This window comes from Tamandua tetradactyla, chromosome 1, assembly GCF_023851605.1.
Source record: "Tamandua tetradactyla isolate mTamTet1 chromosome 1, mTamTet1.pri, whole genome shotgun sequence".
NCBI lineage: Eukaryota > Metazoa > Chordata > Mammalia > Pilosa > Myrmecophagidae > Tamandua > Tamandua tetradactyla.
In genome coordinates, this window is record NC_135327.1 from 176,613,414 (window position 1) to 176,639,050 (window position 25,637).

General features: G+C 36.5%; 1 pseudogene; it reads right to left on the minus strand.

Moving 5' to 3' along the window:
* Positions 1-1,120: 1,120 nt before the first annotated feature.
* LOC143681710 (exosome complex component RRP45 pseudogene) lies at positions 1,121-17,037 on the minus strand (annotated as a pseudogene).
* Between the last annotated feature and the right edge of the window lie 8,600 nt (positions 17,038-25,637).

The following is a 25,637-nucleotide window of genomic DNA, read 5'->3' on the forward strand; positions in this document are numbered from 1 at the left end:
ACTACTATTTTTCTAAGTGCTTTTATCAAAAAGCAGTGCTGGCTTTTGTCAAATGCCTTTTCTGTGTCAATCTACATGATCATGTGGTTTGTTTCCTTCATTCTGTTAATGTGGCATATTACATTAATTGATTTTCTTATGTTGAACCTCTCCTGCATACCTGGGATAAATTCCACTGGAACATGGTTATAATTCTTTTAATGGGCTGTTGAATTTCGTTTGCTAGTAGTTTGTTGAGCATTTTTGCATCTATATACATAAGGGATATTGGCCTGTAGTTTTATATTCTTGTGGTATCTTTATCCTTTTGTTGCCCACTGCACATTTTAATATTTTAAAATGTTAACTCTGAGATTTATTTCCTGGGATGTCTATTTCTTGAGCTTGTAACCAGCTGATGATATGAGAAAGATGTTCTTGAGTGTCAGCTCTCCTATCAAGAAGGTCAGCCCAAGGCTAATGCAGAGTGCAGGGTGTTCTCTCTCTTTTCTGGGCCTGTATCTTGTCCTGGGCTTGTGCTTGCTAGTGGCCTGAGGAATGCCCTTGTTTACAGGAGTTCTAATGCTCCCTTTACTTCCAGGAGATAGACCTTCTCTTTTGTGTGATTAACTGCCAAACTTACAGCAGGTAAACCTTTGCCCCAGGTGGTGCTCCTCAATTGTTTCTTATCAGTTGTTACAAGCAGCTTTTGCCTAGAGGGCAAATTCATGCTGCAGTTGAGTTTCGCAAGTCAGGAGTTTTTCCTAGCCAGAACAAGGGCAGAGATTGACAAAGCAGGGGGGCCCAAAACTTTCCTGGGGAAAGAATGAAGGAGGGATCAGGACGGGCATGAGGAGCTTCTTCCATGGCTCCCTAAAACTGCACTTTCTTGTCCTGCCTAGGAAATGCAGCCCTTCAACTGCCCTCCACAGCTCCAAGAAATTGAACCCTTTTAGGTCTCCTCTGCTGCCTTTGTCTGGGGTGAGTTAGATCAACGGCTGTCCTCAGAGTCAGGCACCAAGTGATTCAAAGTAGCTAATCAAAAGTCGTGATCAGCTATTGGCCTGTGCCCACCCTGGGTCTTGAGGAAGTATATTTCTATGTCCCTTTCTGGCCACAGCAGGCTATGCCAGGGGCTGGGCTACACCGGGGGCCGGGCTACACCAGGGGCCGGCCCACGCTGGCCTGCGTGAGAGTGCGAGGTGAGTGCTGCTAAGCACTATAAGGAGAGAGCAATTCACTGTCTTTACTGTAATTCACCGGCCTCTTCTTCCCACCCACTTCTCCCTGGATGCTATACAGTGCTCTCCTGGACTCTGGAGTTTTGAAATAGTTGATTTAGATAGTTCCTGCCTATTTAATAGTTGTTCTGGTGAGGGACTGATTCCTGGAGCTTCCTACTCCACCATCTTCCCATGATCCTCTCTGCAGTGTTTAGAGTTTCATAGGTGTATACTATTCCATTGTAAAAGCATGGCACAATTTATCAGTTTTTCCGTTGGCAAATATTAAATTTACTTCTTTTGTTTTCAACAGATGAGTTTTATTGTGTCTTTAAAATATCACAAATAGGTGTTAGGAATCATCTGGCATCTTGTTGCTTCCATAGGTGGACAACTCTTAGATCTTATTCATCAGCCTGCTGGACTATTCCTTTTTCAGAGACATAGATACCATCCAAAATTTTCCTGATATCCTTGTATTTAATTGTGGTTTGCTGAGTCAAAGTAGCTGAATTTGATACAAGTTCAATGTCATTTTCTTCAATTACTAACTTACCTTTCTGGACAAGCAATACCTGGCCTCATGCTGAACCCTGCAGAAATATTATTCACCCAAGAAATTTCAGGTTTCAACAAGAGAAGAGACCCACTCTCTGAACGATAATGTTGATGGGAAAGTGTGCGTGTACAGACCTCATCTTGTAGTGAAACACCCTTTATCGCTTCCTGCCCTTCACAGGTAGTATGAACTGTAGCCAGCTCCTTTTTATTTTGCTACTATTGTCAACCTGAAGTCTCTTCTTTTTCTTTCCTAGGTTACTGAGTGTGCTGGTTCTAAGCTGTGTGTACTCCAGAAGATAATGTTCTTAAAGCCCATGGATTTCTGGGTGTGTAAACCTATTGTGGGTGGGAACTTTTGATTAGGTTACTTCAATTGAGACATGCCTCAGGTGGGTCTTAGTCCTCTTACTGAGTCCTTTATAAGAGGTTGGAAGACAGAGAGAAATAGAACAGAAGCTGAGAGAGCAGGATACACACAGAAGCTGAGAGAGAAAACCACAGAAACAGAGAGGAAACCATGGACACCAGAAACTGGAAGCAACTGAACCTGGAAGAGGAGAGACCAGCAGACACAGTGTGCCTTGCCAGAGGAGTCCAGGTATTGTCTGATGATGCCTTGATCTGGACATTTTCGCGGCCTCAGTACTGTAAACTTGTAAGCTAATAAATCCTCAGTGTTAAAAGCTGGTCCATTTCTGGCTTATTGCATTTTGGCAATTTGAGCAAATTAAAACACTGAGTTCTACATTTATGTGATTGTACTCCCTCTGTAGGGTTCCTCTGGTGCCCTACACAACGGCATGTCCTTCAGCATTTTCTAGAATGAGAATGGTCTTCATTCTTGCAGTAAATGTAGCAAAGCCACTTGTTGTTGTTATTGTTGTTGTCGAAGCAATGCAGCTGAAAACAATCTTGTCTAAGGTGGGGTGGAATTGCTGGTTTAACTCTACCAAGAATTGCTAAACTGGTTGTCCTCATATGTTCTCACCCACATGTATAAGGATTCTTATTTTTCCATATCCTCACCAACAAATGGCACTGACATTGACAGGGTTTTTATTGCTAATCCAGTGGATGTTAAATGTTATCTCATTTTGATTTTTAATTTTCATTTCCTCAATTATCAAGCATCTACTATTGTTTTTTTAAATAAGTTAATTGGCCATTTGTGTTTCCTCTTCTGTGAATTGCCTATTTACATGTTTGGCCTTTTTAAAAAAAAATTTTTTTTATATGGGCAGGCACTGGGTGAATGGGTCTCTGGCATGGCAAGTGAGAACTCTGCCACTGAGCCAGTTTTGCCTGCCCCGCTTGGCCTATTTTTGAATTGAGCTATTATCCTTTTCTTATTTATTTGTAGGATTTATTTATATATTCTGTTTACTAATTCTCTGTTAATGATATGTATTGAAAATGTCTTTCCCCAGTCTATGGCTTCTTTTTCATTTTGTAAATGATCTCTTTTAAGGAATGATTTTTTTTTCATTTTTTTATAGCCTAATTTGGAGTCTTTTTCTGTATGATTTATATTTCTTATGTCTTATGAATTCATTCCCTATCTCCTAGGATATATAGTCTTCTGTATATTCTTTTAAATTTTAAAAAAGGTTTTACTTTCCCAAATTTAGGTTTATACCCTGTCTGGAAAGGATTTTTGTACATAGTTTGAGGTAGGATCAAATTTATTTTCCAGGTCAAATAGTTTTCCCTCTGATCTCTAAGACCCTCTCCCTCATATATTGGTTCCTAAATGCCTGTGTCTATTTTTGGGCTCTCTGCCCTATGGTACTGCTCTATTTACTATGCCATTATAATAAGACTTGGTACATGGAAGGACAAGCTATGCCAGTCATATTTTCTTCAAAATTATCTTGGCTTATCTTTGAATTTCACTTTTCCAAGTACTTTTAGACAATTTTATAAATGTCTTATTAGATTAATTAATTAATCAAATCAAATGTGATTTTAAAAAGTTATTTACATTTAATTCATAAATTTGAAGTAGCTTGTCTTCTTTATGATATTGGATCTTCTATCTATAAATATGCTAATTTACCCCATTTAATAGGTTTTCTTTAATATTTTAATAAAGTTGTATAATTTTCTCCATAAAGAACATACATATCTCTTGAAACTTATTTCTTTTACTTTGGTTATTGTATGCAATATTCTTTAAGATTACATTTCCTGTCACTGGTATATAGAATACAGTTCTTTCTCTATATGTCACGTATTACTAAGTCTAACAATGTATTTATAGATTCTTTTAGGAGTTTAATGCAGATAATAGTATCATCAAATATGACACATTTTTCCTATCCCTCCATTCCTATTAATTTTTTCTTTTCATTTCTTTTTTTTAATGCACAGGACAGAAACATACAATTCACTGTTGAATAGAAGCCATGATAGTGGGCATCCTTATCTTAGTCCTGATTATTTAATGCTTTGTTATTTTATTAAGGATGAGAGTCACTATAGATTTTTGGTAGATAAACTTTCTTGGGAAAAAACAACAGTTCCCTTTTATTCCTGGTTTACTAAAAGTTTTACCATAAATGTATTGAAAAGAAAGTGTTTACAAATTTGAGTTGTATATTAATTCAATCATATTGATTGAATTATTCAAGCCATTTATTTCATCTTTAGTTTGCTTTGTTTTGTTTTTCTTTACTTATGCATACTGATATGTTTAAAAAAACTTCCTACTATGATTAGGTTTCTATTCCTCTTCTCTTTCTCTTGTCTTTTCTTCTTTACTTTCCAAGAATTTATCATCACAGTTTTGTTCAGTTTTTTGGCCCAAAAATTATTTTGAGAGTATTTTCTTTTCCTTTTTATGTTCTGGATTTGGTGGATTTAAATGCAGAAATTGTAACATGGTTTGTCTTATTTCTATTTTGTAAATTTTTAAGTTCTATATGCTTTGATGTGTGCTTAATTTTTTAAAATCTTTTTTGAAATTAAAAGGAAAGCCTATGGTATACAATTTTGATACACCTACTACTTCAATTTTACTAATTAAATGTAAACTACCTAGATATGTCCTTTTTTATTTTTTTTTATTTATTTATTTTTTGGCATGGGCAGGTACTGGGAATTGAACCTACATCTCTGGCATGGCAGGCGAGAATTCTGCCACTGAGCCACCATCGCATCACCCTTTTTTGTATCTTATTATAGTTGTGTTTTTGAGTCTTTCTTCTTCCATGTAAAATAGTTTTTTGCTTTATAAATTTCCATATTATTTTTATGAGTTTGGTACTATTATGCCATAATTATGGATTTCACCTTGTTTCAAAATAAAAGGATCCTTTTGTTTCATTGTTCTATTGAATCATTTTTGCCTTGAACTTACCTTTGATATCTGCTTTTTTGTATTTTTACCTGATACTTTTTAGCCTATCCTTTTAATTAATTTTTTAACAAAATTTATTTTTAGTCTCACTGTTGTAAGAAACATAGTATTTTTTATTTGAACTAGTCTGAGAGTTTTTTTTTTTAGACGGTTAGGTTCAGTCCTATTTCTATAATTTTGTTGTATATTTTCTGGTGAGTTTGAGACTGCTTTTTAACTGTTTCATTTATTGGTTTATGACTTTTACTATATATTTTGCTTTTTTCACTGATAGCGATTTGAAAGGTACATTTTTTTCCTACCTTGCTTTAAGTCATAGAATTTTAAATAGTTTTATTTCTCCATACTTTCCCCCTTTCCATGATTATAAATTTAATTAGCAATTATAGACTCGGTTTTTAGACTCTCATCCCCCACAACTTTTTGCCAGATAAATCTTCTTTTTCAGGAATTTTGGTTTTAAATTCAATATTTATGTTATTTTTTTCTCTATGAACTTTTCAGTGATTTTAATGTTTACTACCAATTCTTTTATGATTACTTTCTAATTTTCAAGTTCTTAATCTGAAAGCCAGAAGGGAAGGAGGTGATTCAATGAAGGAAGGGGAACTTTTCAGAAAATAATTCTATAGTAATGGTGCAGCCTGCTTTATTTTTTGTAGTCCAATAGGAGAGTGAGAGGTGACTGAACATTGTTTTTACATTTATCCTGCTATTCTTAGCATATATTTTCTTTCTGCTATCCCTAGTATTGTACTCAGTGGAAATACCAAATTTGGGGCATATGTATTTAGCTTTAGATTTTATTCCTAATGCCAATTGCTTTTATTATTTTTTGTTTGGGCTTTATGTTGGGGGTAATTTTCAGAGTTCATTGAATGGGAAGTTAGGATATGTTGCTGCTAATATTCTACCATATTAACCTGGATGTCTGAACTTCAGTCTCTAGTAAGCTCCAAGTTTTCATAAGTTCATAAAGAGATATATGGTATATATATATATGTATTTTTATACCACCTCATTCAAAAAGTGTTTTAGGCCACTTACAGTAATACATTCAAATTAATCAGAGAATATTAATGGCAAGGATATTGGGACCAAGAGAGAAAAAAAAGATAATGCTTAATAAGCCAAATGTAAGCCCTAATTAGTAGAGGTAGGTCACAAAATTAAGCTTCCTAGCAACCACAGCAAAGAAGGAAGCATGATCAGCTTCCCAAATGCATGGTATCCATAAAAGAAAATCAGACCAGTTGCCAGAAGTAGCAAAGAATTAGTGAGACTTCAGAGACATTTCACCCCAGTTTCTCTACAGGAGGTGCTGTATGAATAGGTGGGCCATATGGTGAATGCAGTACAAGCATCAAATAAAGTTTGTTGGCTTGACAATGCAAATGAAGGCTTGCCGACTAAGCCATGTATATCGTCTACATTTGTAATCTTTCAATATAGACTATATAACACAAAATCCTGACTCAAAAAAGATAATAAAGCAATTATTTGAGAGGCCCGGCCTAAATATGTAGGAAGGTGATAGAATATAGTGATTTACCAGGTGAGTGTGCTTCTGGATTCCTGAGTTTAAATCCTGGTTCAGCCTTTTGCGAGGATTCTGACATTAGGCAGCTCTCAACCCTCTGCTTCTTCAGCTGTTAGGCTTCAGTTACAAAGGGACTGAAGAAGATGTCATTTCATAGACCCGGGTGTGGAGGGGGTTGTAATGGATGAATGAACAATAGCAAACAGGTCTCCAGTCTCCAGTGCCCAAGCCCCTGTGGCTGGATCTTGGAAGGGAATTAATAATCAACTGATGAAAAACTGAAGAAAAAAAAGTATCTTATTAATTCTAAGGGACACATTTTTCACATTTTAGTATCTCTAAAATCAGGGAACATTTAAAAATTGATGGCATGCCATAGTTGAATTGACAGCATTGCTTTTCTTTCTTGGTGGAATATCAAATAATAATGCACGTTACAATTTATAACATCTCAGGTCCAATAAAATATGGTAGTAATATTTATTGCATGATATCAGTTGTTCTTAAGGACAGCCAAGGCCTGTTTGTGGAGGGAGAATGGAGCCCTGTAAGGTTCTGGCAACTAAAGAGGGCCAGGGCTGTGCCTTTAGGGTTCTGACAAAGAGATGGCAATCAGCAGAGGGACGGCTCTGTCATTTTGAAAGGAGCCTGACTAGGACTAACCCTTGTGTTAACCACCTTCTCCAGGTCCCTTGTAATGAGGAGAAGGTGCCAAGGATGAAACTGTTATTGACAAGGAGGGAGAAAGGTCAAACCACAAATAAACATAAAACTAGGCATGTTAGAGGAAGGGAGAAAACAAGTAGACAAACAGCCTGCCAAGTTTCTCTCAGTGCCACTTCTCCTTGGTCATGTATTTTTTCTTTTTGGCATACCAGGTCAGGCAGAACTGTTGAGAAATCATTCCCAGTTGACCCTCCCTCTGACCTTTCCTGCCTGGTGGCAAGTTGTTGGCACAGCTGACCCCAAATTCACCAGGAGGGGTATCAGAGACCCCTTTTGCTTGAGTGACAGCATGGGAAGGACAGACTGTGGAGAAACTATACTATTTCAATCCCCCAAAAATCTACACAACCCCCAGGGGAAGTTTGTAACCCATTCCCACAAGGATCGTCCATACAAAGCTCTTGTCAAATGATAAATGTTCAATTATCATTAGCTATTTTTATTTTTATGAGTATTTTTGGCATTTTAGGTTTGGAAGATATGAAGGCTCTATTAGGGAAGATCAGAAATGCTACCATATTTCCCCGTGAGTGAAAGTGGTGGGGGACAGAAGGCCTAAAAGTCCCCTGAGGGTTGAATGAGTGAGCACCACCGTTTACTTGGGGCTGTCCCAATTTATGTATGTTTTCCCAGCAAAATTAGTAGCTGTGCCTCCTTTCACTCTCAAAAGTATTCTGGTGTAAATAACAATTTTTAGTATCCCCCCAATGTGTGGGTCTTGTGGAGTCAGTCTTTTCATTATTTCTAGGCATACAAAGGGAGAAAACAATTTAAATACAAGAAGGATTTTAAAAATTGTTAAGAACAAGAATATCAAAACAATAAAACTAGATTATAAATAAAAATTCAAAAAGAAAAACCTGTGAAAAGTTTCCTTGTTACCCTTGTTCAGTGTAAAAGACAAAGTTGAGAACCTGGAGACTTAAAAAGATAAATTGTATCAGTTACTGTAATAAGCCACATTAACAAAGTGAAAGTGAAAACAACATGATCATCTCAATTGATGCAGAGAAGGCATTTGATAAAATCCAGCATCAATTCTTGATAAAAACATGTAGAAAAGATAGGAATAAAAGGAAACTTCCTCAATATGATAAAGAGCATATGTGAAAAACCCATAGCTAACATCATATTCAATGGTGAATGACTGAAAACTTTTCCTCTAAGACCTGGAACAAGGGAAGAATGTCTCCTCTCACAATGGCTATTCAACATTGTACTGGAAGTTCTAGCCAGGACAGTTATGCAAGAAAATGAAAAAAAAAGCATCCAAATAAGAAAGGAAAAAGTAAAATTTTCACTGCTTACAGATAACATGATCCTATATATAGAAAGTCCTAAAAAATCTACAACAAAGTTATTATCCCCAATAAATGAATTTAACAAAGCACTGGGGTACAAGATCAAGACACAAAAATCGATAGGGCTTCTATACAGTAGTAGTGAGCAATATGAGGAAGAAATCATGAAAAAATTCCATTTACGATAGCAACTAAAAGAATCAAACATCTAGAATAAATTTAATCAAGGATGCAAAAGACTAATACATGGAAAATTACAACCACCACAAAAAATTCTAAAAGAAATCAAAGAAGACCTAAATATATGGAAGGATATCCTGTGTTCATGGATTGGAAGACTAAATACTATTAAGATGTCAATTCTACCTAAAATGATTTACAGATTCAAAGCAATCCCAATCAAAATTCCAACAGCCTACTTTGCAGAAGTGGGAAAGCCAATAATCAAATTTATTTGGAAGGGTAAGGGGCCCAAATAGCCAAAAACATCTTGAAAAAGAACAAAGTTGGAAAACTCTCACTTCCTGACTTTAAAGCATATTACAAATCTACAGTGGTCTAAACAGTTTTAGGACCCCTACCTCACATCCTATACAAAAATGAATTCAAACAGGGTCAAAGCCCAAAATATACAAATCAGGAATATGAAATTCCTTCATGAAAATTTAGGAAAGCATCTTTAGAATCTTTGTGTTAGGCAATGTTTTCTTAAACTTTACACCCAAAGTACAAGTAACAAAAGAAAAAACAGTGATACTTCTTCAGAGTGAAAAACTATTGAGCATCAAAGGACTTTAGCATGAAAGTGAAAAGACAACCTACTTAATGGCAGAAAATGTTTGAAGATGACACATCTAATAAGGGTTTAATAACCAGAATATATAAAGAAATCCTACGACTTAAAATGAAAAGACAAACAATTTATAAATTTGTAAATGGGCAAAAGACATTTCTCCAAAGAGGGTATACAAATAGCTAAAAAGCACAAAAAAGGTGAACAGCCTAGTTAAAAGTTTTTTTTTAATTGTGAAATATAACCTATATAAAAGAACAATAAATTTCAAAGTATATTGTAACAAGTAATTGTAGAACAGATTTCAGAGTTGGGTATGTGTTAGTTTCACAATTTTAAGTTTTTCCTTCTAGCTTCTCCACTACACTAGAGCCTAAAAGAAATATCGATACAATGATTCAGCAGTCATACTCATTTGTTAAATCCTATCTTCTCTGTTAGAACTCCTCCTTCTCCTTTGATCTTTCTCCCATTCTTTAGGGGTATTTGGAATATGTCCATTCTAACTTTTCATGTTAGAAAGGGCTGTTGATAATATGGGTTAGGGGGATTGAGCTAGTTGATATCCTGGAGAGTCTGGCCCCTCTGAGTTTCAGGACTTAAGTGGCCTAGGAATCTATCTGGAGGTTGTAGGTTTCTGGAAGGTAATCATAGTGTATAGAACTTTTGTAGAATCTCAGATAGAGCCCTAGGTGTACTTTAGGGCTGGCAGGAATGCTTTTGGTTGGAGTTTGGCAAACCATGGTAAATAGCAATATCTCGCTAAAACATTGTGTGAGAGTAGCCTCCAGAATAACCTCTCGACTCTATTTAAACTCTCTCAGCCACGGGTATTTATTTTGTGACAATTCTTTTCCTCCATTTGATCAGGCAGGCATTGTTGATCCCATGGTGCCAGGGCCAGGTTCATCATATGTGGGGATCATATCCCATGTTGTCCGTGAGACTTTCACCCCCGGATGTCATGACCCACTAGGGGAGAGGGTAATGATTTTACTTGCAGAGTTGGACTTACAGAAAGAGAGAGAGAGAGGAGAAATCTGAGCAACAAAACAGGTCCCCTGGAAGTAATTCTTAGGCTTAACTATAGGTAGGCTTAACTTCTCTGCTACATAAATAAGCTTCATAAGAGCAAGCCTCAAGATCAAGGACTTGGCCTATTGACTTGGGAGTCCCTAATGTCTGAGACAATGTCAGGGGTTTCCCCCATGGTAAAGCTTAGTAGTTCCATATTTTCCTTCCAATTATCTAAAGGGATTTTGCCAATACTTTAAAATTATCTGCTCAACACACTCTGGGATATATCCAGGCATTAATTACATTAAGCTATAAAGAATTACAAGCCCTCCTTCCCATTCTGGGCTCCATAGGTTTGGGTTGTTGAAATTATTGATTCAGACAGGTTGAGTTAGATTATGTGCTACAAAACTGGGACAAAATAAAACTCTCTTCCTTTGGTCTCATTGGGTAGGCATAGTTCTAAAATGCAGACAATGTCCTCCCTACTCCTGTATTCTGATTTATCTTAGTCCCAAGCTGATCAACTTCTTGCTTATTTCTAATAGAAGTCTGATGTCTTTCAGTTTCTTTAACAGTTGGATGTGGCAATACTGACTTTCAGAACTGTAGAACTCCTACTCTGAGTCTTAGTTTTCACATAGGTACCCAGAATTGCAAGGAAATACCAGGTTATACATATATAGCACAGATCTCAAAATCTAGAAATAATTACAACGCCAGAATAAATGTGACTGCTGTAAGAGCTTACAATCTAGGCCCCAATATTTTATAATTATTTTCTAAGAGACCATACAATATTTGCTCACATAGTGTCCCCTAGAGTCATTCACAATGCTGCATGACTCATTACTTCATTCCTTTCTGTAGCTGCACAATATTTGATCATATGTACATAGAGAGTTTGTCATTGCACTTCTCAGTCAGTGTACCCTTCAACCACCTCCATCCATTGGGCATCATTTACAGTGTCCAAAGTCAATAACCCATTTCTCACACTATCCTCACTTAATTGTATAATCATCAACATTCAATTTTCATTGCTCCCAAGAGAAAAATAACTGATAAACACACCCTCACCAATAGAGCATCCAAACCTCCCCTTAACTCTTCTCCTTCCCCCCCAGCTGTTTACCCCTGGTATTGCTGTGGTACTGTTGATGTCTTCCTGTTAAACATAGACCATAGTGTATAATCGTAGTTTTCCTCCTGTACCCTGGTATTATTTAGTCTTTGTACAAGATTCATACCTTGTAGCTCATGCAAGAACTCATATTTGTAGTGTTAATCAGTGGGATATACAGGTCTATACGACCCCTTTCAATCATGTTCACCTTCAATATGGCAATAATGGCAACCCCATTAGCTATCCATTCACCCATCAAAAGCTTCTGTGTATCTCTAGAGCCCCTATATTCTGTATCACAAGCCCTTGCGTTTACCTTTACCATGGTCATAAAAGCGAAATCATACAGTATCTATCCTTTTGTGTCTGGCTTATTTCACTGAGCATTATGTCCTCAAGGTTCATCCATCTTGTCATGTGCTTCAGGACGTCATTTCATCTTACTGCTGCATAATATTCCATCATATGTACATACCACATTTTGTTTATCCACTCCTCTGTTGATGGGTACTTGGGTCGTTTCTGTCTTTTGGCAATTGTGAATAATGCTGCTATGAACATTAGTGTTCAAATGTCTGTCTGTTTCATTGCTTTTAGTTCTTCTGGGTATATACTGAAATATATACTGGGTATATACTGGTGTTGCTGGGCCATAGGGTAACTCAATATTTAGTTTTCTAAGGAACCACCAAACTGTCTTCCATAGTGGCTATACCATTTATACATTCCCACGAGCAGTATAAGTGTCCCAATTTCTCCACATTCTCTCCAACACTTGCAGTCTCCTGTTTAATAGTAGTCATTCTTATAGGTGTGATGTCATATCTCATTGTAATCTTAATCAGCATTTCCCTTATAGTTAATGAGAATGAGCCTCTCTTCATGTGCTTTTTAGCCACCTGTCTTTGCTCTTTGGAAAAATGTTTATTCATATCTTTAGCCCATTTTAGAGTTGGATTGTTTGTTCTTTTGTTGTTGAGTTGTATGATCTCTTTATGTATACAGGATATCAAACTTTTATCTGATATGTGATTTCCAAATACTTTTTCCCATTGAGTTGGCCACCTCTTCACCTTTTTAACAAAGTCTTTTGAGGCACAGAAGCATTTGATTTTCAAGAGTTCCTATTTATCTATTTTTTCTTTCATTGCTGAGTGTAAAGTTTAATAAACTACGTCCCATTACTAGGTCATGAAGACATTTTCCTATATTTTCTTCTAGGAGTTTTATGGCAGTAGCTCTTATATTTAGGCCTTTGATCTACTTTGTGTTAATGTTTGTATAGAATATAAATTTTGCAAAGAATAAAAGACAAAAGACTCTCATCATTTTGTCTATTGATATCTAATTCTCCCATGCCCATTTATTGAAAAGACTGTTTTGTTGCAGTTCACTGGATTTGGGGGCTTTGTTGAAGATCAGTTAACCATAGATTTGGTGGTCTATTTCCACACTCTCAATTCAATTCCATTGGTCAATTATTCTATCTTTGTACCAATACCATGCTCTTTTGACCAGTGTGGCTTTATAATATATTTTTTACTTGCTTTAAAATAAGGAACTGTTAATCCTCCCACTTCATTCTTTTTTTTTAGAATATTTTAGCTATTCTAGATTTCTTTCCTTTCCAAATGAATTTGCTACCTAGTTTTTTCAAATCTTAAAGTAGGTTGTTGGAATTTTTATTGATATTGTGTTGAATCAGTAAGTCAATTTGGGTAGAATTGACATCTTAGCTACATTTAACCTTCTTATCCATGAGCAGAGGATGTCTTTCCACCTATTTATATCTTCTTTGATTTCTTTTAGCAATGTTATGTAGTTTCCTGTGTACAGCTCCTTAACATCCCTAGTTAAGTTTATTCCTAAATACTTGATTATTTTAGTTACTATTTTGAATAGAACTTTTTCCTTAATTGTCTCCTCAGTTAGGTCATTCCTTGTGTATAGAGACATTGCTGATTTTTGCAAGGAAATCTTATATCTCACCACTTTGCTGGATTTATTATCTCAAGAAGCTTTGTGATAGATTCCTCAAGGTTTTCCAAGTATATTATGTAATCAGCAAATAATGAAAGTTTTACTTCATCCTTTCCAACTTGGATGTCTTTTATTTCTTTTTCCTGCCTGATTGCTCTAGCTGGAACTTCTAGTACAATGTTGAATCATGCTGGTGACTGAAGATATCCTTTGTCTTGTTCCTGATCTTAGGGGGAAGGCTTTCAGTCTCTCACTGTTGAGAACAGTGCTGACTATGGGTTTTTCATATATGCCCTTTATTATATTGAGAAATTTTCCTTCTATTTATACTTTTGAAGTGTTTTTTTAATCAGAAAAGGATTCTCAATTTTGTCAGATGATTTTTCAGCATCAACCAAGATGATCATATGATTTTCCCTTTTGATTTGTTAATGTGCCATATTACATTAATTGATTTTCTTGTGTTGAACCATCCTTGCATTCCTGGAATAAGCCCCACTTGGTTGTAGTGGATAATTCTTTTAATATGTCATTGGATTCAATGTGATAGTATTTTGTTGAGAATTTTTGTATCCATATTCATTAGGGAGATTGGCCTGTTGTTTTCCTTTCTTATAGTATCTTTACCCATTTCTGTTATTAGAGTGATGTCAGCTTCATAAATGAGCAAGGCAGTGTTCCTCTTTCCTCAAATTTTTTAGAAGCATTTGAGCAGGATTGATATTAGTTCTTTTGGAATATTTGATACAATTTCCCTGTGAAGCCATATGGCCCTGGGTTTTTCTTTATAGGAAGAGTTTTAATGATTAATTGAATTTCTTCACTTGTGATTGGTTTGTTGAAATCTATTTCTTCTTGAGTCAGTGTAGCTTGTTTGTGTGTTTCTAGGAATTTGTCCATTTCCTCTAAGTTATATAGTTTGTTGGTGTACATAGTTGTTCATAATATCCTTTTATGATTGTTTTTATTTCTTCAGGGTCCATGGTAATGACCCCACTCTCATTTCTGATTTTGTTTATTTGCATCCTCTTTCTTTTTTTCTTTGTTAGCCTAGTTAGGGGCCCATCAATTTTATTGATTTTCTCCAAGAACTAACTTTTGGCTTTATTTATTCTTTCTATTGTTCTTTTGTTCTCCAATTCATTTAATTCTGCTTTAATCTTTGTTATTTCTCTTCTTCTATTTACTTTGGGGTGAGTTTGCTCTTCTTTCTCTAGTTCTTCCAGCTGAGCTGTTAAGTCCTCAAGTTTTGCTCTTCTTTTTCTTATAGGCATTTAGTGCAATAAATTTCCCTCCCAGCACTGCCTTTTCTGCATCCTGTAAGTACTGATATATTATATTCTCATTTTCATTCATCTCCAGATACCAACTGATTTCTCTAGCAATTTCTTCTTTGACCCACTGGTTGTTAAAAAGTGTATTATTTAATCTCCATTTATTTATAAAGTTCTGGTTCTTCAGTAGTTATTGATTTCCAGCTTCATTCCATTATAATCAGAGAAAGTGCTCTGAATAATTTCAATCTTTTAAAATTTATAAATTAAAAAAAAATGTTTTTGCCCTAGTGTATGCTCTATCCTGTAGAATGTTCCATGAGCACTAAAGGAGAATGTATCCTAGTGTTTTGGGATGCAATGATCTATATATATATATATCAGTTAGGTCTAATTCATTTGTCAAACTGTTCAAGTTCTCTATTTCCTTGTTGATCCTCTGTCTGGTTGTTCTATCTATGGAGAGTGGTGTATTGAAGTCTGCTACTATTTTTGTTGAAACATCTATTGCTCCCTTCAGTTTTCTCAATATTTGCCTCATGTACTTTGAAACTCCTTGATTGGGAGCATAAACATTTATGATTGTTATTTCTTCTTGGTGAATTGTCCCTTTTGTTAATATGTAGTGTCCTTATTTGTCTCTTATCGTGTCTTTACATTTAAAGTCTATTTTGTCTAATATTAATATAGTGATTCCTGCTTTCTTTTGGTTACAGCTTGCCTGGAACATCTTTTTGCATCCTTTCATTTTCAACCTATTTGTATCTTGTGTCTAAGATGAGTCTCTTGTAAGCAGCATATAAACGGATCATATTTCTTAATCTGTTCTGCCAATCTGTATCTTTCTTTAGCACTGAATAAATATCTTTTTAATAGTATATATAACTCTATTAGTGTTAATTAATGGCTCTTTTCCTTTTTCTTTCTTTCTTTTTTTTTTTACTGGCTTTTTAGTTGGTGCTTCTTCTTGTTTTCCACTGATGGTCTGTGTTCTTATTTTCTTTGGATTCTTGTCTGGTTCAAAAATGATCATTTCTTCCTCTTCACTGTCTCAGAGTACTATAGGGATATATTGGCTTCCATTATTGGACACTTTTACTCCAGTGTCCACTCTTATACTATTGATAGCTTCATCATTGCCACCTTCATCCTCATCTTCCTTCTCAGAATCTTCAAGACCACCCCAGAAGTTTTCTATTCCCTCTCCAATTTGGGCAGTTTCAGAGGTCCATAACGCAGGTTTAGAAACAAATTCTGAAGGAAATTTAGCTTCAGCAATGATTTCTTCTGCTTTCTCCTCTATTCCAGAGGTATCACTAGGGGCTTTTTCTGTTTTAAATGCTGTGATCCTTTTATCTGCTATAGACTCTGCAAATCCAAACTTTCCACCTTGTTTCCTAACTTTCTGGTCATCCTCCAATGCTTTCTGGATAAGCTCTGTAATTTGTGCTTTCACACCAACTATTTTACTGCATCTCTAAACTTGATCTTTTAGTAACATTATTCCACCACTAAATTGGATGGTACAAATCTCTCAATGCTTATTCATAGCAATCCCCAGCAACCCATCCATTGCACATTCTTCTCATTCATTGGAATCCAACAATACATATGTTCCTTGCTGGAAGAAGGCAAAACTGACACAAATGGGCATATGGTGAATACTCAATGGTACAGGATCATGCTCTCCAGGTGTTTACAACATTACTTCCTCTCCTTGAACTGACACATCAGGTCTTTGAAAGTGACATAGGGCCACAGTTGCAGCAATGCTGGCAGCATCATTAATATTCCCATCATGATTTAATCAATGTAGATCATTGTTTATTTGCCAAACCTTTCACCAGCAACAACACAGACAGATTCAGTGTCTAAACACTTAGAATTTCTTAGACATTTTTCTAAGAGTTGATTCAACTTCACCAAAAGATCTGACTGCCTTCTGTTGCCCTTTTGAGTTTTGGACAAACAAATTCCCAGGAAACCTGTCTGAGAACTTTTGTTTTCTGAAGGTCCACCATACAGCACCCATGATCTGTTCCAAATGAGATCCTGATGCTCCTATAATCATAGGTTTGTCTGCTGTCCGGTTGCTTCTTCTCCTTGATAGCACAGAGCAAGAAATGACACTAGCAGTTTGACAGTAGCATTTCTTTCATGGTCTGGCAGGTTGTGGTCCCCACAGGTACCAGATTTCATTCAGTCTGTATCTTTCAATTGGTGAGTTTAATCCATTAACAAAGTTATTATTGTAAAGGCATTCTTGATCTACCATCTTATCATTTGTTTTTTGATTTGTCAAATCTATATATTCTTTTCTGTCTTTCTCTTTTTAGCTTTTAAGTTACCCTTACTGGTATTCTTCAATTCTGTGCCTTCCCCCAGACCTCCCCCTCCTGACTTTTTTTCAACTGACAGAACTCCCTTTAGTATTTCTTGTAGGACTGGTCTCTTGTTGACAAATCCTCTCAGCCTTTGTGTGTCTTTGAAAATTTTTAATTTCTCCCCAGTTTTGAAGGTCAGTTTGGCTGGGTACAGGATTCTTGGCTGAAAGTCTTTCTCTTTCAGGATCTTAAATATATCATGCCACCACCTTCTCACGTCCATGTGCCTGTTGATTAGCCATTTCAGTCTTATGTGATTTCCCTTGTATGTAGTGAGCTGCTTTCTCTTGCCACTTTTAGGATTTTCTGCTCCTTGTCAACATTTGACAGATTGATTAGTTTGTGTCTTGGAATAAGCCTATTTGGATTTATTCTATTTGGGGTTCACTGGGCTTCTTTGATTTGCATATTTATGTCTTTTTTAAGGGCTGAGAAGTTTTTCCCCATTATCTCCTCAACTAATCTTCTTAGCCCGTTACTCTCTTCTCTTCTCCTTCTGGGACACTGATAATTCTTATATTTGTGTGCTTTGTTTTGTACATCATTTCCCTGAGATCCAATTCAAATTTTTCCATCTTTTTTTGCCATTTGTTTTTTTGTGTATTTGAATTTTATTGTCCTGTCCTCTAGTTCACTTATTCTTTTGCCTCTTAAATCTGCTGTTGTTTGTCTCCCGTATATTTTTTATTTGGTCTACAGTATCTTTTGTCTCTGTGATATTTTTCTACTTATTATTTAAAATTCTTCTTTATGCTCTTCTAGCATCTTTTTTAGTCTCCTTTATGCCATTAGCTAACCCACTGAATTTATTTAGTAGGATTGTATGAACATCTTTGATTAGTTTTTCCAAAGTCCATATCTCCTCCATTGTTTTAATTTGGTCAGTAGGCTGGGCTGTATCTGTCTGTATCTTCATATGCTTTCTGATTTTTTTGTTGACTTTGAGGAACTTAATTATCTTGATAGGGTTCTTTGAAAGTTGATTTCCCTCAGTTGTCTAAGGTTTTGTATGTACAGGACAGGTGATGAGCAGGGTGTGGGACATAGGGTGGGACACAGTGGCATAGTGGTGGAGTGCAGCACAGGGCTAGGTGTGGGGTGGGGGCACTATACTGGTGCCCAGGAGCATGGGGTATGCAGCATGAGGTCCAGGGACTAAGTGTGGGGGTCAGGAGGACAGCACAGGGGACAAAGAGGCAGATCTATATATTCTTTTCTCTCTCTTTTTTAGCTTTTAAGTTACCCTTACTGGTATTCTTCAATTCTGTGCCTTCCTCCAGACCTCCCCCTCCTGACTTTTTTTCAGCTGACAGAACTCCCTTTAGTATTTGCATGTTAGAAGGTTGATTGTGGCAGTTGTGTGGGTGCACAGGGTACGGGGATAAGGGGGCAGGGGCACTGGGGCCAGGGGCCAGAGTGTGGGTGTTCATGGGGGTGGGGAGCTTGGTGCAGGGTGGAGTGGTGGGCCATGGAGGTAGGGGTGCAGCCACTGGTGTGTGCATGCATGGGGCATGTGGGTGGTAGAGCAGGGGGGGTGGATGGGGTGGGGTAGGGGTGTACATGTGCATGGGGCAGTGGGGGCCAGTATGCAGGTGCCTGCACGTGCAGGGTGTGGGTGCATATGAGTGTGTGAGGGGGGTGTGGGGAGAGTACAGAGGGGGGTGTGCTTGTGCATGGGATGCAGGGGCGCAGATGCACATGTGCATGGGGCACATGGGGGTTGTGGGTGTGCACTGGGGTCCGGTGTGGGGTAGGCAAGGTGCAGTGGGTGGGAGCGGGGTACAGGTTCTTGGGCATGCGGGGCGGGGCTGGGTGCATGGGGTGAAGGGGTCATGGTCAGGGAAGGTGGTACACTTGAGCATATGGACTTGGGGCGGTCAAGGGGTGCAGCTTGGCTTGTTTCCTAGTCCCTGTAGTCCCTGTCTTGCTCTCTGTGCACTTCTGAGGGCTCAGGCCTTTGCTTGGCTTAGTGCAGTAGTTGGATGGTCTCTACAAGCAGGGAAATCTCATTTACTGGCTTCCAGGTTCCCCAAGGGAGCTCTGAGCTGAAAAGCTGAGGGCACTGATATCCCAAGCTAGCTGAAGTAGCAGGCACTTTCATGGGCCAGCCTCTTATCTCTGGTGGAGTCCTGATGGAGTCCACTGACCCAGTTCTTTGCATCTCAATTCCTCAACTTTTTCATGAAGGAACTCTCTATGTAGTATAGCAGACCCTCTCAGATAATTTTCACCCTAGAACCACTGTCCTGGTTGTTTTTCTGTCACTTCTCTCACTATTCCTTGGAGTGAAGGTGTACTTAGTCTATCCTAGTCTACTATCTTCCTGGAAGTTCAATATCACTAGCTTTTAAGGCAATTCGGAGCAAAAAGACAATGAGATACCATGTCATGCCCACTAGAATAGCTACTATTAAAAAAAAAAGCAGAGGGCAGGTGATGGTGGCGCAGTGGCAGAGTTCTCGCCTGTCAATGCAGGAGACCTGGGTTTAATTCCCAGTGCCTACCCATGCAAAAAAAAAAACAAAAAACAAAAAACAAAAAAACAGAAAATTATAAGTTGGAAAGGATGTAGAAAAATAGAAGTTGTCATTCATTGCTGGTGGGAATGTAAAATGGTGCAATAACTTCCACTACTGTGGAAGACAATTTGGTGGATCTTCAGAAAGAGAAGTATAGAACTACCATATGACTTGGCAATCCCTCTACCAGGTATGTACTCAAAAGATTTGAAAGCAGGGACTCAAACAGATATTCACACACCAATGTTCAGAGCAACATTATTCACAATTGCCAAAAGATGGAAGCAACCCAAGTGTCCATTAACCAATGAGTAGATAAACAAAATGTGATATATACATACAGTGGAATATTATTAAGCTGTAAAAGGGAATGAAGTTCCAATACATGGAACAACACAGATGAACCTTGAAGATGAACTTTGAATGTTGAGTGAAATAAGCCAGACACAAAAGGACAATATTGTATTATCTCACTGATATGAAATAATTTGAATAAGCAAATTCATAGAGTTGGAATCTAGAATATACGTTACCAGGGGCTGGTTCAGGGGTAGAGAATGGGGAGCTAATGCTTAATTTGTACAGAATTTCTATTTAGGTTGATTGTAAAGTTTAGGATGTGGACGGTTGTCATGGTAGCACATTATTGTGAGTGTAATTAACAGCACTGAATTACATATAACAGAGTGAACCGTATTGCAACAATGCACTATAGATGATAGTCAAGTATAAAAATGTTCTTTCATGAACTTTAGCAAATGTACCACACTAATACAAGGTGTTAACAGTAGGGCAGTATACTGGGGAAAAATACACGTAATGTAAACTAAGGACTATAGTTAATAGTACAATTTTAATATTCTTTCATCAGTTGCCACAAATGTATCACATCAATGCAATGTCAGCATGTCATAGAGAGTATATAGAAATGCTGTAATTTTTACATGATTCCTCTATAAACTTACTTCTCTAATTAAAAAAATAATACAAGCCAAGAATCCAGGCAAGCAATGAGCACGACATTTACCTTCTAGGAAGTTTATTACAAATCCATTGAACATTCTGAAATGTATGGAATCAGATAGCAAGATCGAGAAAAATGGTTGAACAGCAAAAATTATGAGAGCCTACCACATTATCAGGCAAGATTAAAAATCCAACTTTACATGGAAGTTAGATATGTCATTCTTTGGATTAACTGTGAAGAAATTGCTTGAAACTATGTTTATGTTCTAAATGAAGTTTCAGTTATACTACTCAAAGTGGTTTCCCTTTTTTTTTACAAAAACCAGTAAGTTGCAAAATAGGATAAGTATGTAAATAGAAAAAAAAACAACACAGAAGCAGGACCAGAAAAATCCACTAAAACAATAAATATATCTATATATGACACTCACACACATATATGTTTATATTTATTATATTTTTATGTACATAATATTTATTTCCTAAGTAAAAAAGACAAACCAAAAAATAAAAGAGCAGTGTGGGGGCGGGGGTAGGGCAGGGGAGTGAAAACCAGGCTTTGGTTGGCAGCCAGTGAATAGCAACAACTCTTAGCAGAATTCTGCAGCCAGATGGAACTGGACTAGAGTCTCTGGAGGGAGAAGAGGCATGAGGGTCCCCAGAAATTGGCAAACCCGGTAAACAAAGGCTTGTCGTTACAATGTCGGTGAGATACTGCATACCTGTATATATGTCTCTTGAATCTCCACACCCATGAGCATTGTATTTAATTGTTTTCAAACATTTTTTGAAAAGCGGTCATGTGTGAAAACTCTTCATTGAAAGACTTAATTAATTAAAAAAACTTAATCCCAAACTCTGTTGATAGACTAGAACATTGTTTTATAAAGATTATGAAATCAACACATGAGGAGTAGCTCCTCAGTAAAAATCATCAACCTAGCCTGAGAGAGAATCTATGTCATCATTGTTTTAAAATAGCATATGAGGCAAATTTTGCTGAACAAGAACTCTAAAAAATGAGCTGAATTTGACCCATTAATTATAATGCTTTGATCAAATCAGAGCAGCTCAACTAAGGTCACATACTACTTACTTGCATTTAAGAAGGGAGAAAGGTCTGCAGTTTTATATTTTCTTTTATTTATTAGCATGAGAAAAGCTCCAGGTTTTTTATTAACCCAGGCAGTTGTTGGCATGAGAGATTAGTTTACAATTTGATAAGGTGAATCTCACAGCATGTTAAATTAGAATCCCAGAAACTAAATCCCCAAATCTAATTTTCACCCTGGTTTATAAGGTTCTCTTGAAAAGTCTATTATCCTAATGCATGCCTCTAATTCTCTAAGTCCTTGAAGAAACAGTGATTCCTACCAATTGTAAAGTCAAAAATGTTCATGCCGCTGTGGAATATTTAAATTTTATGTTTATTGCATCATAGAATTTGGGTACAAAGATCCAATCTATTTGCCCTGAAACTGTAGTGCTTGTAAACTGTAGCAAATTTCTTGATCTAACTATGAATTCTGCAAAATAAATATATATTTTTTATTTTGCAGAACACAGCTCACTCCCTCACCTTTTCAGATTTACTCACGTCTCTATTTTAGGTTTCCCCTGATGATCCCATTTAAAAATCTCCAAATCTAAACCACCACCCCATCCCACCCAAACACTCCTCATACCCTTTCCCTGCTTCATTTTTCTCCAGAGCACTTTTTATCATCTAACATTTATTTTAATAATTTATCTTATTTATTGCATGTTCATCCTTACTAAAATGTAGGTCCCAGGAGGGCAGAGATAGCTACACTTCTGAATTTTCAGTTTACCATTCATTCCCTTATCTTTTTTGTGTGTGTGTATGTGCTGTATCGTGGGGGTCACATTTCATTCTTTTTCCATGGGACTATCCTGTTATTGGAGCACCATTTGTTGATTTTTTAAATTTAATTTGTTTTGAGATGTGGCGGGCAGAAATCAAATCCAGGTCTCCTGCATGGCAGGCGACAATTGTAGCACTTAACTATCCTTGCACCCCAACCTTGTGTCTTTTGAAGAGTAGTCTTTGATGTCGCTAATTCTTTTAGCTTTATAAAAATGTTATCATTCTGTTTGTCTTCTGAGACTTGTTTTTCACCTCAACATTATGGTTTTGGGGATTCATCTTTGTGGATGATGTAGTTATTTTATTATTTTTCATTTTTCATATTTCCTTGTCAATGGCCACTTTGGTTGTTTCTAGTTTTTGCCAAGCAGTTAGTACTGTTGTGGACAATCTTGTGTATGTCGACCGGGGCATATGTGCAGGAGTTTCTCTACAGTTATAGTCAGTAGTGGAATTTATTGGACATTTTTTAGCTTTAAAATAAAACAACAAATTATTTTCCAAGTTGGTGGTACCAATTTGTAATTCACAGTATTGTATAAAAGTATTCCATTGATGCAATCATCACCAACACATGAAATATTCAGACTTTTCAATTTTGGCCAATTGATGCATGTAACGTGATGTATCACTCTGGTTTTAGGATGCCTTTCCCTAATTATTAATGAGATGGAGCATCCTTTCATGTTTAGTGGCCAGGGGTGTTTTTTAATCCTTGAAATACAGTTCACGTCTTTTTTGCCTATTCTCCTGTTGGGTAGTTTGTCTTTTCCTTGATTTTAGGAGTTCTTTATAAATGCTATATAGTAGTCCTTTATTAATTATGTGTTACAAATATGTTCTTCCAATTTCTAGCTTAACTTTTTTCCTTTCCTCTGTCCTACCCTCTCTCCTTCTCCCTTTCTTCTGCACTCTATTCCTTTCTTTCTTACTTGTTATACTTTTTCCCAACCTCGCTCTATTTATGGAACAGGGAACCATCCATGTTAGCTCACTTCATCACATTATATACAAATTTACTTTTATAGAATCTTTCTTCCTCTTAAATTTTCCCATTCCTAACATCTTTGGTATTTCCTATATAACTTTTTGGAAAAATAAACAGAAAACCCATTGGAAATTGAGTTATTGCTTTATGTTTTTTAATGGTAGAAGTAAAATAATTATGTTTTATTTTTCTGTTTGGGTACCATTTGGAGTTATGCTAACTTCTAGTATTCCTCCATAGCCTTAACTAACTGAGCACAGTGGTTAGGTTTACGGAGAAATCATGCATAAAATATAGAGTTCCAGTTCCCATATACTACCCTAATATTAACACCTTACATTAACATGCTACATTTGCTACAGTTCATGAAGGAACACTTTTTTTTTTTTTTCAGATTTTTTTTTTTATTAATTAAAAAAAGAATTAACAAAACAATTAGAAATCATTCCAATCTACATGTACAATCAGTAATTCTTAATAACATCACATAGTTGCATATTCATCATTTCTTAGTACATTTGCATCGATTTAGAAAAAGAAATAAAAAGACAACAGAATAAGAATTAAAACGATAATAGAAAGAAAAAAAAACAAAAAAAACAAAAACAAAAAACCTATACCTCACATGCAGCTTCATTCAGTGTTTTAACATAATTACATTACAATTGGGTAGTATTGTGCTGTCCATTTCTGAGTTTTTATATCCAGTCCCGTTGTACAGTCTGTATCCCTTCATCTCCAATTATCCCTTCTCTTTTTTTTTTTTTTTTAATTAACGGAAAAAAAGAAATTAACCCAACATTTAGAGATCATACCATTCTACACATGCAATCATTAATTCTTAACATCATCACATAGATGCATGATCATCATTTCTTAGTACATTTGCATTGGTTTAGAAGAACTAGCAACATAACCGAAAAAGATATAGAATGTTAATATAGAGAAAAAAATAAAAGTAATAATAGTAAAATCAAAACAAAACAAAACAAAACAAAACAAAAACCTATAGCTCAGATGCAGCTTCATTCAGTGTTTTAACATGATTACTTTACAATTAGGTATTATTGTGCTGTCCATTTTTGAGTTTTTGTATCTAGTCCTGTTGCACAGTCTGTATCCCTTCAGCTTCAATTACCCATTGTCTTACCCTGTTTCTAACTCCTGCTGAACTCTGTTACCAATGACATATTTCAAGTTTATTCTCGAATGTCCGTTCACATCAGTGGGACCATACAGTATTTGTCCTTTAGTTTTTGGCTGGATTCACTCAGCATAATATTCTCTAGGTCCATCCATGTTATTACATGGTTCATAAGTTTATCTTGTCTTAAAGCTGCATAATATTCCATCGTATGTATATACCACAGTTTGTTTAGCCACTCTTCTGTTGATGGAGATTTTGGCTGTTTCCATCTCTTTGCAATTGTAAATAATGCTGCTATAAACATTGGTGTGCAAATGTCCGTTTGTGTCTTTGCCCTTAAGTCCTTTGAGTAGATACCTAGCAATGGTATTGCTGGGTCGTATGGCAATTCTATATTCAGCTTTTTGAGGAACCGCCAAACTGCCTTCCACAGTGGTTGCACCCTTTGACATTCCCACCAACAGTGGATAAGTGTGCCTCTTTCTCCGCATCCTCTCCAGCACTTGTCATTTTCTGTTTTGTTGATAATGGCCATTCTGGTGGGTGTGAGATGATATCTCATTGTGGTTTTGATTTGCATTTCTCTCATGGCCAGGGACATTGAGCATCTCCTCATGTGCCTCTTGGCCATCCGTATTTCCTCTTCTGAGAGGTGTCTGTTCAAGTCTTTTTCCCATTTTGTAATTGGGTTGGCTGTCTTTTTGTTGTTGAGATGAACAATCTCTTTATAAATTCTGGATACTAGACCTTTATCTGATATATCATTTCCAAATATTGTCTCCCATTGTGAAGGCTGTCTTTCTACTTTCTTGATGAAGTTCTCTGATGCACAAAAGTGTTTAATTTTGAGGAGTTCCCATTTATTTA